The sequence below is a fragment of the Rhinolophus sinicus genome, linkage group LG05 (genome assembly GCF_036562045.2).
Source record: "Rhinolophus sinicus isolate RSC01 linkage group LG05, ASM3656204v1, whole genome shotgun sequence".
Taxonomy (NCBI): domain Eukaryota; kingdom Metazoa; phylum Chordata; class Mammalia; order Chiroptera; family Rhinolophidae; genus Rhinolophus; species Rhinolophus sinicus.
The window spans coordinates 157,282,704-157,294,916 of NC_133755.1; the positions used below are offsets into that span (position 1 = coordinate 157,282,704).

General features: G+C 38.0%; 1 long non-coding RNA gene across 1 annotated transcript in view; it reads left to right on the top strand.

Annotated features, from left to right (window-relative positions):
- Positions 1–11,864, top strand: part of LOC141571902 (uncharacterized) — a 49,252-nt gene extending 37,388 nt beyond the window's left edge. Inside the window, exons 2-3 of the long non-coding RNA XR_012496950.1 lie at positions 7,612–7,703; positions 11,691–11,864. This is a non-coding gene — a long non-coding RNA (uncharacterized LOC141571902). The remainder of the gene's footprint in view (positions 1–7,611; positions 7,704–11,690) is intronic.
- Positions 11,865–12,213: the final 349 nt, after the last annotated feature.

The following is a 12,213-nucleotide window of genomic DNA, read 5'->3' on the forward strand; positions in this document are numbered from 1 at the left end:
TGTCTGCATTGTTTGTGGTTGCTGGAGGGGTGACAATTTAAACCAAGTAGCACACATGACATTTTAAGTGAGATGTTGTGTGAGGTCTTCCAGCTGCTGACGTTGTCCTATCCTGCTCAACTGAGGCCAGTGGAGCAACTGGAGCCAAAGCCCCCATTAATGAGCCCAGTTGGATCGACATCCAGTGATGTCTTCTGCTTTTCTTCCTTTTCAAAAAGTGGGAGCATGGCAAAGGAGGACGCAAAAATTGAAACTTTCCCTAGTTATACTTACCTGTTGATTTATAAAAAGAAAGTTAGCATTTTTTTTTCAAATGTGTTCTCTACCCCAAATCATATTGGCTTTTGTTTGGGATTGAATGGAATATATGATTAATTTAGAGAATAGATATCCTTGTAATACCAATTTCTTCTATGTACATTTCAGGTGTCTCATAAAAGTTTCAAAAATTTCTTCATGTAGTCTTTTATATTTTTTGTTAATACATGCTTATGTATATTGCGTTTTGTTGCCATTTTAAGTGAGATCTTGCCCATCATTATTTATCATAACTTTCTGTTGTTTGTCTGAAGGAAAGTTAATGTTTTTTACTTTAGTATTATAACTAGTATCCTTATAGATTTTTTTTTAATTGTTTCTAATAGGTTTTCAGTTTATGCTCTCTAAATATTTTTTCTAGTTTATGATAACATTGCTTTCTCTGTTGTAATTATTATACTCCTTATTTAGTTCTCTTGCCAAAGTGAATTATCTAGCACTTCAAAACAGTATTAAATGACAACGGCAATATTGGGCATTTTCATCTTTTTCCCTATTTAGTAGAGGTTTTCACCATTAAGCCCGATGCTAGTTTTGGTTCAATTTATTTATTTCTCTTATTCAATCCATAAAAATTTTAGTGTGTATCTAAAAAAGATAACAATATTTTTAAAAATCTATCCACAATACTAATTGCATTTAATAATAAAATAATTCCTTAACATTATCAACTATCCAGTAAATAATCAAATTCCAATTATCTTATATACAGAGGGTGCCAAAAGTATGTATACACATTTTACGAAAGGAAAAAACTGTGTTAAATTGTAATCCTCAATATATACCGATAACAAAAGATGAATGCAAGTCATGTTTGACGTCTGCAATTACAAGAGGTGCTCAAAGTGGTTACCATCAGCATCCAGATACTTCTGATTACAGCGAACTACTGATTGAGCAACGTTGACCAAAGTATCCACTTGTGCACAATATTTTTGCCACCCCCGGTATGTCATAAAGAATTTTCCAATTCAGAATCCAAAAAGATCCACATATTGCAATTAGTTAAAATTTCTTGTCTCTTTTACTTCCCCACTTTTTTCTTTTTTTTCTTATTTTTGCAATTTTTATTGTAAAAATTAGATTATTTGTTCTATAGAATATCTCATAGCCTGACGATGCTGATTGCATCGTCATGGTATCATTTAACATGTTCCCCTGTCATCTGTTGTTCCTGTATATTGGTTGTTTGATCTAGAAACTTGATCAGATTAAGGTTTATTTATTTTATTTTTGACAAGACTGCCTTCTAGGTCGTGGTGTGTTCTTCCCTCGGATGCACATAATATCTGGTTCTATTTCTTTTCTGTGAGTTTGTAGATGATAATGATCAATGTCTAGAGCCATTAGTTTATCAGTAATGGTAAAATAATGGTTTTCTAATTTTGTCATTACTACTTTATTTAGTAGCTGCAATTTTTCTATAAGACTATATCTTTTTTAAATTACAAGGTCAGTTAGGGGCATTGCCTCAATACCATTTTCTGGTATGCAACTAAGTGATTTATGTATATGTCCCATTTCATCGCACAGACTATTAAAAAGATGTGTACTCTAGGGGTGAGACATAATAAAATTAAACATTGTCCTGCTTTAACAAAGAGATTGTTCAGTGAAATTAGCCTTTTAAAAACTGTGTGTGCTTAATGTTAAAAAAAAATAATACAATGTGTGGGGACAGAGCCCCGGAGAGTAGTTTACAGGCTCTCGGCCTCACGTGGAGGGGTGCTGGCTCGGGTGGTGAATGGCCGTCGGCTGTGGCTGATTGGCCGTGGGCTGTGGCCGGTTAGCCAATTGGCCACTGGTATAACTGCGGCAACTACGGAGGACTGCCGATTATTGCCGAGGAGCCGAGCAGAGCCGAGCAGAGCCGAGGAGAGTGGAAGAGGAGGGCCGAGGAGAGCGGAAGAGGAGAGCCGAGGAGAGGAACAGAGGAGAGAGTGGAGAAGAGTCGTCGGTCGGTCAGTCGGTCGGTCGGTTCGCGGAAAAGCGGCCGGCAGGTCGGCGTCCGGTGGGCCCAGCCTCCAGTGAGACCGTGGTGGTATGGCTCCCCTACCTATGGCTCCGTGGGTGTTCCTTTTCGGCCTCACCATATCCTGCGTTCTTGTGTGGGGAGCAGGAGCAGAGACCCCGCAGGCTGCCCCGCATGAAAGATGGCGCGGCGAGAAGGCCTCCGCGCACGACAAATGGCGCAGCGAGCAGGGTCTCCCGCACGACAAATGACTGCTAGTATAGTTTGCTACCACTGACTGATTCTTGCTAAAGTCTTCACAGTTTTGCCCACCTTTGCTTTTGCAACATCAGTGCCATTGTCAACACAGTGAAAAAGTTAAATAATATCTTAGTATTATTATGATAATAGATTTGACCTTGTGTATCTCCTGAATAGCTTAGAACTCTCAGGACCACACTTTGTAAACCACTGCACTAAACCCGAAGTCCCTGCTATCAAGAATATTCTCTTCCACCAGCCCTACCCACTTCCACCAGCTGAGCCAGAGCTCAGCTGAAAAGTAACCTTCTCAGAGCAACCCAGTGGGAACCCCCCTGGTCACCCCATGAAAAGCAGCTACCCCATCAATATTACATCATCCTATTTTAATTCCTTGCAGAGTGCTTACCACTGTCTCATGATTTTCTTGATTATTTTATATAGTTTATTTTCTTTCTCTTCTCACTGGGATATAAATTATTTAAGGAATGGGATTTTTCCTGACTTGTTCATTTTTTTTGTTTAGCACATAGTAAGTATTTTAAAAGTATTTAATGAGTGGGTGAGTAAAAATGTTCGTATCTACGTAGAAAATTTCTAGAAGATAACACCAGAAGTAGGGATCGTTTGTGGGGAAGGAGAGTAGAGATGTCAAAGGACTTAGGAGGGAGCGGTAGACTTGGAATAGCTGGAGACCAGCTTTTATGTTCAAAATACGCTTTCAGTGTTAAATTGTGGTTCTCATTTAGTCAATCATCTCTTTTCGGATTTCTTTGTCTTTTGCATCTCATGTTCTATCTAATTATATTTAATATAGTGTATTTCTACCCAGTCCTATACTCGTGTTGATGTAGTAACATGACTCTGAAAACCAGAATGGCAGTAGGCTGTCCCATCTGTCATTTTCTGCTCCTCTCTCTCTCTGAATATCTCTCTTTATCTGCACTCTGGTGCATAGAAGATGGTTGTTCAGTTACCCACAATTTCAACACCCTCATTTTATTCACATACTGAGAAAAAAACAATCATCCCCAAGTCACAATTCCAAATTCCCTGGAAAGGTAGATTGCTCAGATTCCCTGGCCACATTGGGAAATACATATATATTTGTGTCTAATTACCTGTAGCCATCAGAACAGAAGCTTGCCTAAAACATGGCTGTAGGAAGCCTACTCCATGGCTGCAGAGAGGCTTTCTTTGAAAAAGGGATCAACATGAACTCAAATGATACCTTCTACAATTCCTAATTCACTTTATTAGTATTTTAAATAGAGAAATCTTAAAAATTACTAAAACTCCAATGTTGAAATAAATAAATTTAAGTAAATTTTGGTAAACTAACCCTAACATCATGCTGGCTATAAATGAAAAGCTGAGCAGCCTCCATTAATTCATCCCACAGAGAACATGGTCTTATTTGCAGCCCATTGCAAATATGCTTGGAGACAAGAGGGTTTTGCAAAATATCCCTTTACTCTTCTCCTATGGTCCTTCTTGATCCACAAGAAAGTTTTCCTTTAGGTGCCAGAATTCTCCTCCCTGTTGGATTACCTCTCTTTTGCTATTTGCTTTTTGCTCAGAATCCCAGATCCACCCTGCCACGAGTCTGCATCCACCAGGCATGTCCTGTGTCTCATGGCTTCTTAAGTATCGGTACTCTCGGGTTCTGCTGTCTGGGATGCTGACTATTTATAGAGAGCAGCACATGGGAGACAAATCAAACCTTATCTCCTGCTGAAGCCAATTGTCTCACAGAAACTTACACTCTCTATTAGCATTGAATTAAAATTTAAGGTCCTAGTTTGGGGATTTAAAATTAATTTACATGATTCAGGAAAATACTCTGAACCTCAGTGCACTTTTTTACTTTTCCGCATTATGTGCCTAATAATACCTGCCTTACTCAAGTTGCAAGGGCACTGTAAGGCTCAGTCAACAAATTTTATAATTAAATATTTCACAATTTATAAAATGTTTTATTTTCTACTGGTTGGTGAGGTCTTTGGTGACACGAACCTATTGTTCATCTTTATATTCCATCAAGACTCAGTCAAGTGCCTGGACCACAGCCTGGTCTTGAGAAATGCTGAGTAACTAATTCACCTTTGACCTTATAATACCTTTCTATTTTGTTGTTCAGCATGTTAGACCTATTTTTTTTTTGGACCCCTTATATCACTTCATAATTCCTCCATACTTACTAATTACTCTCATCTAAATTCATTTACTTTGATCCACCTATTCTTTTGAGCAATATCAATCATACATCTATGACACTGGACATTCAGTGGAAACAGAAAAATCTATTAGCTTGGTGCAAAAGCAATTGGGGTTTAAATGGTCAAAAATAATTGCAAACACCTCAATTACTTTTACACTAATCTAATATTAACTTATCTGTCCACATAATATAAAGGCACTGATACAAAGCAATTACAAATTGAGAGAGAGATTAAAAAAGTACTAGATAGGATGGATAGATAGATAGATAGATAGAATTCATATAGCCTTAACATGAATGAAACCCTTAAGACTCTGATGTTTATACTTGTAAGAATAAAATCATTGTATTTTTACTGTTGCATATTTTCTCACAAAAAAAACACTACTATTCCGTGTTGCAATCAATTATACCCCATATGTACTATCTACCATATGACGTTCTCCCAAATGCGCTCTAATTTATTCTGTTTTGTAGTTCAACAAACAGTAGTTGAACAGGGTGCTCTCAGCTCAATCTCTTTATCCAAATTTATCTATGATCGCTCAACCCTTCTCCAAAACAATAGATTAAATTATTCCATTTAAATAGCTATACCCTTCCTAATGATAAGATAATATGTATTTAGCCAAAATATTCAATTCATGACTCATAAAGAAAAACATAAATGAACATTGTAGATAGTTGAACTTATAACTTAAATTTATTAATTCATTTGACAAATAGATGTGTTAGTCCTGTGAGAGGTTCTGGGAATATAGATATTAATAACATAAAATTTTCTGCTTTCAGAGTTCAGACTCAAGTGCTGGGAATGACCCCTCACTTTGTTCAACATTCTGTGTAATGGCATGGCAAAATTAATTGATCTCTCTACATTTAAGAGACTTGAAATTTGGACGTAACTTCTTTTTTTTTAAAATTAAAATGTATTAGGGTGACAATGGTTAGTAAAATTACATAGGTTTCAAATGTACAATTCTGTAATGCATCATCCGTATATCAAATTGAGTATTCACCCCCCAGAGTTAGTTCTCCTTCCATCACCGTATATTTGACCCCATTTACCCTCTTCTACCACCCCGTAGCAAACATGCGAGATGCTTTCCATGAATTAAATTATTGAATTCTAACAACCCTGTAAGACAAGTGTCATTGTCCTCTCACAGTTAATTCACCCAGTGTTAGCCAGTAAATAGCAGAATCAGCTCTTGAATCCTGGTCTTTTTGCCTTCAAAAGGAGATGTTAACCTCTATTGTATATCACCACTCATGAAGAAAACCTATTTTTTAAGGTCCCCTCATAATTGGAGCTAACATATGTATCTTCACCCAAAGATGTGCCGTCTTCCACATCTCTTCATTGGAAGGCCTGGGGTCATCTCAGGGAACAATTCATAGCTAAGATGGAATTGTATTATGTATTATAAACCCTGGGGTAAGCAATAGCTAATCAATAAATGGAAAACCATAACCAAGTTTATTTAGAATAACCAAAATATTTGTTTTAGATTTTACTTTGGGAAAGCCCTGTTATAAAATATTGCTTTGGTGTGATGCCACAAATAAAAACAATAAAGAAAACCATTGATAGATCTGACCAAGTACAAATCTAAACATCTAAAACATCTAAAGGTTAAAAGCAATCCATATAGAATTGAAATGCAAAGGGCAAATCAGGGAAACATGGCAACATATAAAACAAATATTATTAATGTATAACCAAAAAGGTTTCAAAATAAGGAATTACTAAAGATGGAGCTAACAATTTTGCTACAACATGATTAAGTGTGGCATTACTGTCATAAAAGTAAGAAGTCAGGAGGAAATATCCAGCAATAGAGGGACTCGTTAAATGAGAAATAAACTAGGGTGCATTCTGGTGAAAGACTACATAAGCAGTAAGTTAAAATGAGGCCATTTTATCTAAAATGTGGAAAGCTGTTCACAATAAATTAAGTAAAAAACAGGTCATAAAAAAGCACATCTAGTTTTATCACAGTTGTGTGTATTTATGCATGTATGCACATATGTGTGCATGTATGTGTGTGTGCCTGTATCAGAAAGGTTAGTCGCAAAGCCAAAGCTGAATCCATTTACAGGTGATGGTATTACAGGTACCATAATGTTTTGCTTTAATAAATACAATGAACATATATTATCTTGTAGCATTTTTGTCATGTAAGACATTTATAAAATAAGCTCCCTTATGATTTGATCTACATAACAGATTCTTGATATTGTCTGTGAAATAGCCTACCTTCTTCAGTTCCTATTTTCTATGGTGAAATTACAAACATCCGCATTTGGGTTACTCCAGACATTGGTCAAGTTCTCAGTCAACATTTATTATGTGAGAACTGTATACTTGACTCTAAACAAAACATAAAGTTGTGGAGGGAGCTGAAATTAAATAAGAAGCCCAAGGAGCTGCCGTGCTGATGGCCCTTTGGCAGAAGCTCTTGTAATGGGCTGAGATAAGTGGCATATTTATTGCATGGACTCCTGACAAATGGCTTGAACAGCCCTGAGAGGCCTTTTAGGCCTCTGTTGGCAAGCAGGAGAAAAGAGAGAAGAGTAGGTGGTGGGGGAATTTAAGGCCACAGCCTGCGTCCTGCAAGACAACTGGAATAGCGGTCATATATAAGATGGCAGCTGGTGTAGGCTGCTAAAATGATGGCTCCTTTCTCTATCAGTACAGCACTTTCTATAATAGTCTGTACATTCATAAATGTTAGAAACTACCTTGGAAATAGCAAGAAAAAAGGCTCTTATTATCATGAGTGTTTAGTATTTTCTAACAAAAAGAAATCCTATCTTGTCTCTAGGGTCTACTCTAATTAGAGTTTATTTCTTCCAGGAAATGATAGAAAGGGCAGTGACTGAAGAATAAAGCAAGAAATGAAGATGGAAAGCGATTCACAATCTAGGTCCCCATCCAGACAATAACAAGTATGTTATTTTCCCTCTCGTTCCCTGTTTAGACCTATCTATCTTCTTAATCTCTTTCCCTAAGTCCCTATTGCTTTTTACAAACAGAAGACCAATAAGATCCTGTCTGTGACTCTAAGTTAGCAGTTCACAAGTGTTGTCCCTGGGCTAACAGCATCAGTGTCACCTGGAAACTTGTGAGAAATGCAGATTCTCAGACCCAAACCCAACTATACGAAGTCAGGATTCTGGGAGTGCAGCCCAGCAATCTGTGTTTTAGTAAGCCCTCCAAGTAATTCTGCTGCATGCTCAAGTTTAAGAACCACTGGTCTGGATGATGCACCTTTCAAAGGTCTCTGCATTTAAAAAAAAAAAAAAAAAAAAGAGTCATTTACGAGTAGGAGTCAATTACAAGAATCTAAAAATCGATGCATGCACCACCAAAAATATAATTCATTTTTTAAATAGTTTGAGGAGTACTTTATTCCTGAGTTCAACATTTTGTAATTAATGAGTATCATATTTAATGAACCAATTTTCATATTTATCTATGTATATACACATCGTATAATTGAAACTATTCAAAATTATACATAAGTATATATGCACATGGCATTTTATTTTAAAGACTGCTTATCATATTGTCATCTATATCTATCCTGAAGATCGCTTCTCAGCCTTTGTGCTAAGATCAAGTGTATGTCTATCCTGAGGTTCCTTTTTGTTAAGATGGATGATACCAAGAGGAGGAAGAGCAGTGGGAAGACTTTTTCACTCGCCTAAAGTATATTTCACAACCTTTTCTTCCTTCTCAAACTTCCAGTACTCTCTTTCCCAATCTCACATAGCTGATGACTTCTTTTTTCCTCAGAAAAATTCACACAAGCTATTAGAAGGTTAGAAGGAAACACCCACATGCTCAGACCAGAACATCTATCAGCCACCTTGGCTGTTCCTCACACTGTTTTCCCCTCCAGTGATGGATGCACTTGTACATGCATCTCACCCCTCTGACTCACACAAGTGTGTCCTTTATTCCTGCATCATCAATAACCACTCTCTGAGTCACTAAGATTTCTACTGATTTCACCAAGAGTAAAGATGTATCATTAGAGACTAAGGCTAAGATCATCCACACCCTCGTATTACCGATTACTATACACCAATGAAGATGTTGGACAGGCTGATAGGAAAAATACATTGATTCATTTAATATATGATATTGGCTCTACAGATACCCTGGACAGCCATAAAAATGAACAAGTGGATCTTAGAGCAAATTAAGCCTGAAACATCACTGGAGGCAAAAATGAAAAAATGAAAGCTGTCCTCCTTTGAGAGGGCAGCTTTCTTTGGAAAGGACAATAATGCTGAAAAAGACAAAAATAGAAGGCAGCAGGAAAAAAGGAAGACCACATATGAGATAGACTGACTCCATAAAAGAAGCCCTGGGCATGAGTCTACAGGAGCTGAGTGGGGCTGTGAGGCCAGGACACTGGACATCACTCATTCATAATATCACCAGGAAACAGAGCCGACTCAACATAGCAGCACGTGATGCACATTGAGTCACTCTAATTGGCACACAAACATGTTATATTCACATGGCACAGAGTAGATGCTCGAAGAGTATTTTTGAAATAATGAAAGTAGACATAGATTGGAAAAAGACCTGAATATTGCAGGTTCTTAGAGCTGGCTTTTCTTTGATACATTAGAGAAATGAAATGCAAAGTTTGGGACTGTGGGGGAAAGAACCTTTGAATAAAGAGTTGGGGGAGAGGCAGCCTGAGGCAGTGGGATGGAGGTAGGGGCTTTAATGCTGTAGTGTGCAAGGCTCCTAATGGACAGTCAGGACATCAGGTTCCATGCCCTTTCTCCCGTGATCAGCTGGATGGACAATCTTTGGCAAAGGAGCCATACTCTCCCTGGCTTGGCTCTGTTTCCTTATCAGCAAGATAAATTTTAAAAGATTACTAAGACATTGAACATTCTGATTATAAAAATATTGTACCTAACGTATTTTTGTTTACAGAATAATTAGTAGAACTATGTTTTCACCTTTATTTCCATTACAGTTGCCCCCTCCTCGCCACCTCTTATCACCGTCTCTCCTTCCCCAGCTCTTACAAATGTTCTGTTACCTTCCATGGCACCATGATCACCCCAGGTACCAGACTCCTAGTTGTTGAGTCATTTTAAAGCCTTTTATTACCTTTTGCCAACTTCCCCAATCCATCATCAGTGCAGGCTGCTAATCCTGTCCATCAAACCCCAACCCAGGCCCTCCTCACCTCGCACTAAATCTCTATGGTCATCTCCTCGGAACCATCCCCAACCTCCTGCCTTGAAGTCATCCAAATGTAACAGATGTCATCCCTAAATAGGAAGACTTTTCATTACCTCAGTCCTTGCTTAACTACTCAGGTAATTCCCAGTCTTTCCAACCTAGTTAATGGCCAGCTCCTCCCTTTCATACTAATCTCTTTGCTCAGCATCCTCATTCCGTCTCCTCTCCAATAAATTTGGAGGTATTTTGCCATCTCCAACAAGATCTCCTTGCTCTCGCCTCTACCTTTGTGCATACCAGTTTCTCAGCTCATTTAAATTAAAAATAATAATAATAAAGAACTCCTTTAGAGCCTTAGAAGTTTTCACGTACGTCTGACCACCAATGACGGTAACATCTGAGCTATAGGCGTATTCTTCTATGCCGTGTTCTCATGGAGATGGCTTCAGCTTTGGCCTTTCGTTAATGAGACATGTGTTTATATATTGTTTCTATTTTAAGCTGTTAGGAGGAAGGCCTCCATTCTCTTTTTACTTTTGATTCTTTCTCTAGCTATCAATAATCAGCTCCAGCACACATAGTGAAAGCTGAATTTGCTGAAGTCTCATGTACCTTTTCCAAGTTATTGGAGATCCATTACCAGGAACTTCCTGCTCACAGCACCAACTATAAAGCAGTGGCAGTCCTCAGCCCTGCCTCCCTAGCACAGAGCTTGCCTCCTGAGTAAATATCTGTTCTAGTGTAGACTTGTCAGCGGCTTTGGTTAGGTTACTTAACCTCTCTGCACCCCCATTTCATTATTGCTTAGATGCAAATGATGATTCTAATGCTATCCACCTTATAGGCTTGTTGTGATTTTGGGAATAAAATGTAGATATAGATATAGGTATAGATTTATGCTATCAATAAAAGTATATTTCCTTTTCTCCCTATTTCTAGACTGTACCTCAGAATCCTACAAGGATTGACCAGGGTCAGGAGGACAAAAAACAATGCTAAGCAATGCAATGGAAATTTTAATAATAAGAGATTTGGTCTCATTGGCTGTTAGATATAGGAGGGGAAGACATGAGGTTTATGTAGACTTGAGAGTTCAAGCAAAAATAGTAAAACACTTGGGACTTGGAGAAGACAGAAACTCAGTGCAGGCTTACCCAGGAAATACCAGTTCATTTGCAAAGTAACTCCTCATCCTCAACTTTAAAATCTTGGGAGCAGCTGTGCATTTTCTCTTTGTTTCCAAAACTGAGTCCAACTCCCTCTTGACCCACTGTGCAGTTTGGCAGTTTGCTGCGCATTCTGCTCATACCCTTGTGCAGAGAACCTGCTTGTGGAGACGTCAGGCCTCTCCCACTCCAGGGCTACGGCGAAACCGCCTACAGGGACACCACCAACTAAACTACTTTGCCCAGCTCCTGTTCATCTGTTTTCTCTTTCTGGCATCTGTCTGACTCGCCAAGAGACTTCATCTCTAATTATCTCATTTGAGATTGAAGCAATTACATGTAACTATCTTTTTTCCTTTCTGATTCTGTTCCTATACATTTGATTAATAAGTGTAGTGTTTTCGGCTCTACTATTTAAACTCATCTGTGCTCTTCCTTGTTTTAGAAAGTAGAATGAATGTTTTCACTTCAGAGATTAAGTCTGAGAAGTGGCTACTTTTTAAAATATGGGAGTGATCTAGGAAAAGTCCTTTTGTTTTGTTTTGTTTCCAGATTTTATGCCAGAATTCCTTTTCTCTTACCAATTTCCTCACTGGTCATGGGATGAAGAAAAACTATTCATTCAGGCTGCTCCTATGTGATTGTTATGGATATGCCTATTCAATTATAAACACGATAATGGAACAAGGCAATGATTGGCTTCTCCTATTTGGAACAAGGGAACTGAAGAGGTTTGTGTCTTCATTTTTAAGAGTTAATTTGCAAATCAGTACAATAATCAAAGGCTTTTTCCAAAGGAACAGAATAAAAATGGAGTCATTTACTGGATAATGTGGTGTTTTCCCACTTGGAAATTGATCTAATTAGCTATCTAGAAATAGTGGAGGAGCGTGGTGATCCAGTTTTCATGCTGAGCAGAGTTAAATTGGGAATCTGTCCATGTAACTTGCATGGGAAGTGCATGTATGTCTAGTGTGTGTCTCTAAGCACATGTGTGTGATTATATGCTTCATACTCAAGTATGTTATTACTGACACTACGTGTCAAGAGTCACAAAGACTAAGTTTGACCAATC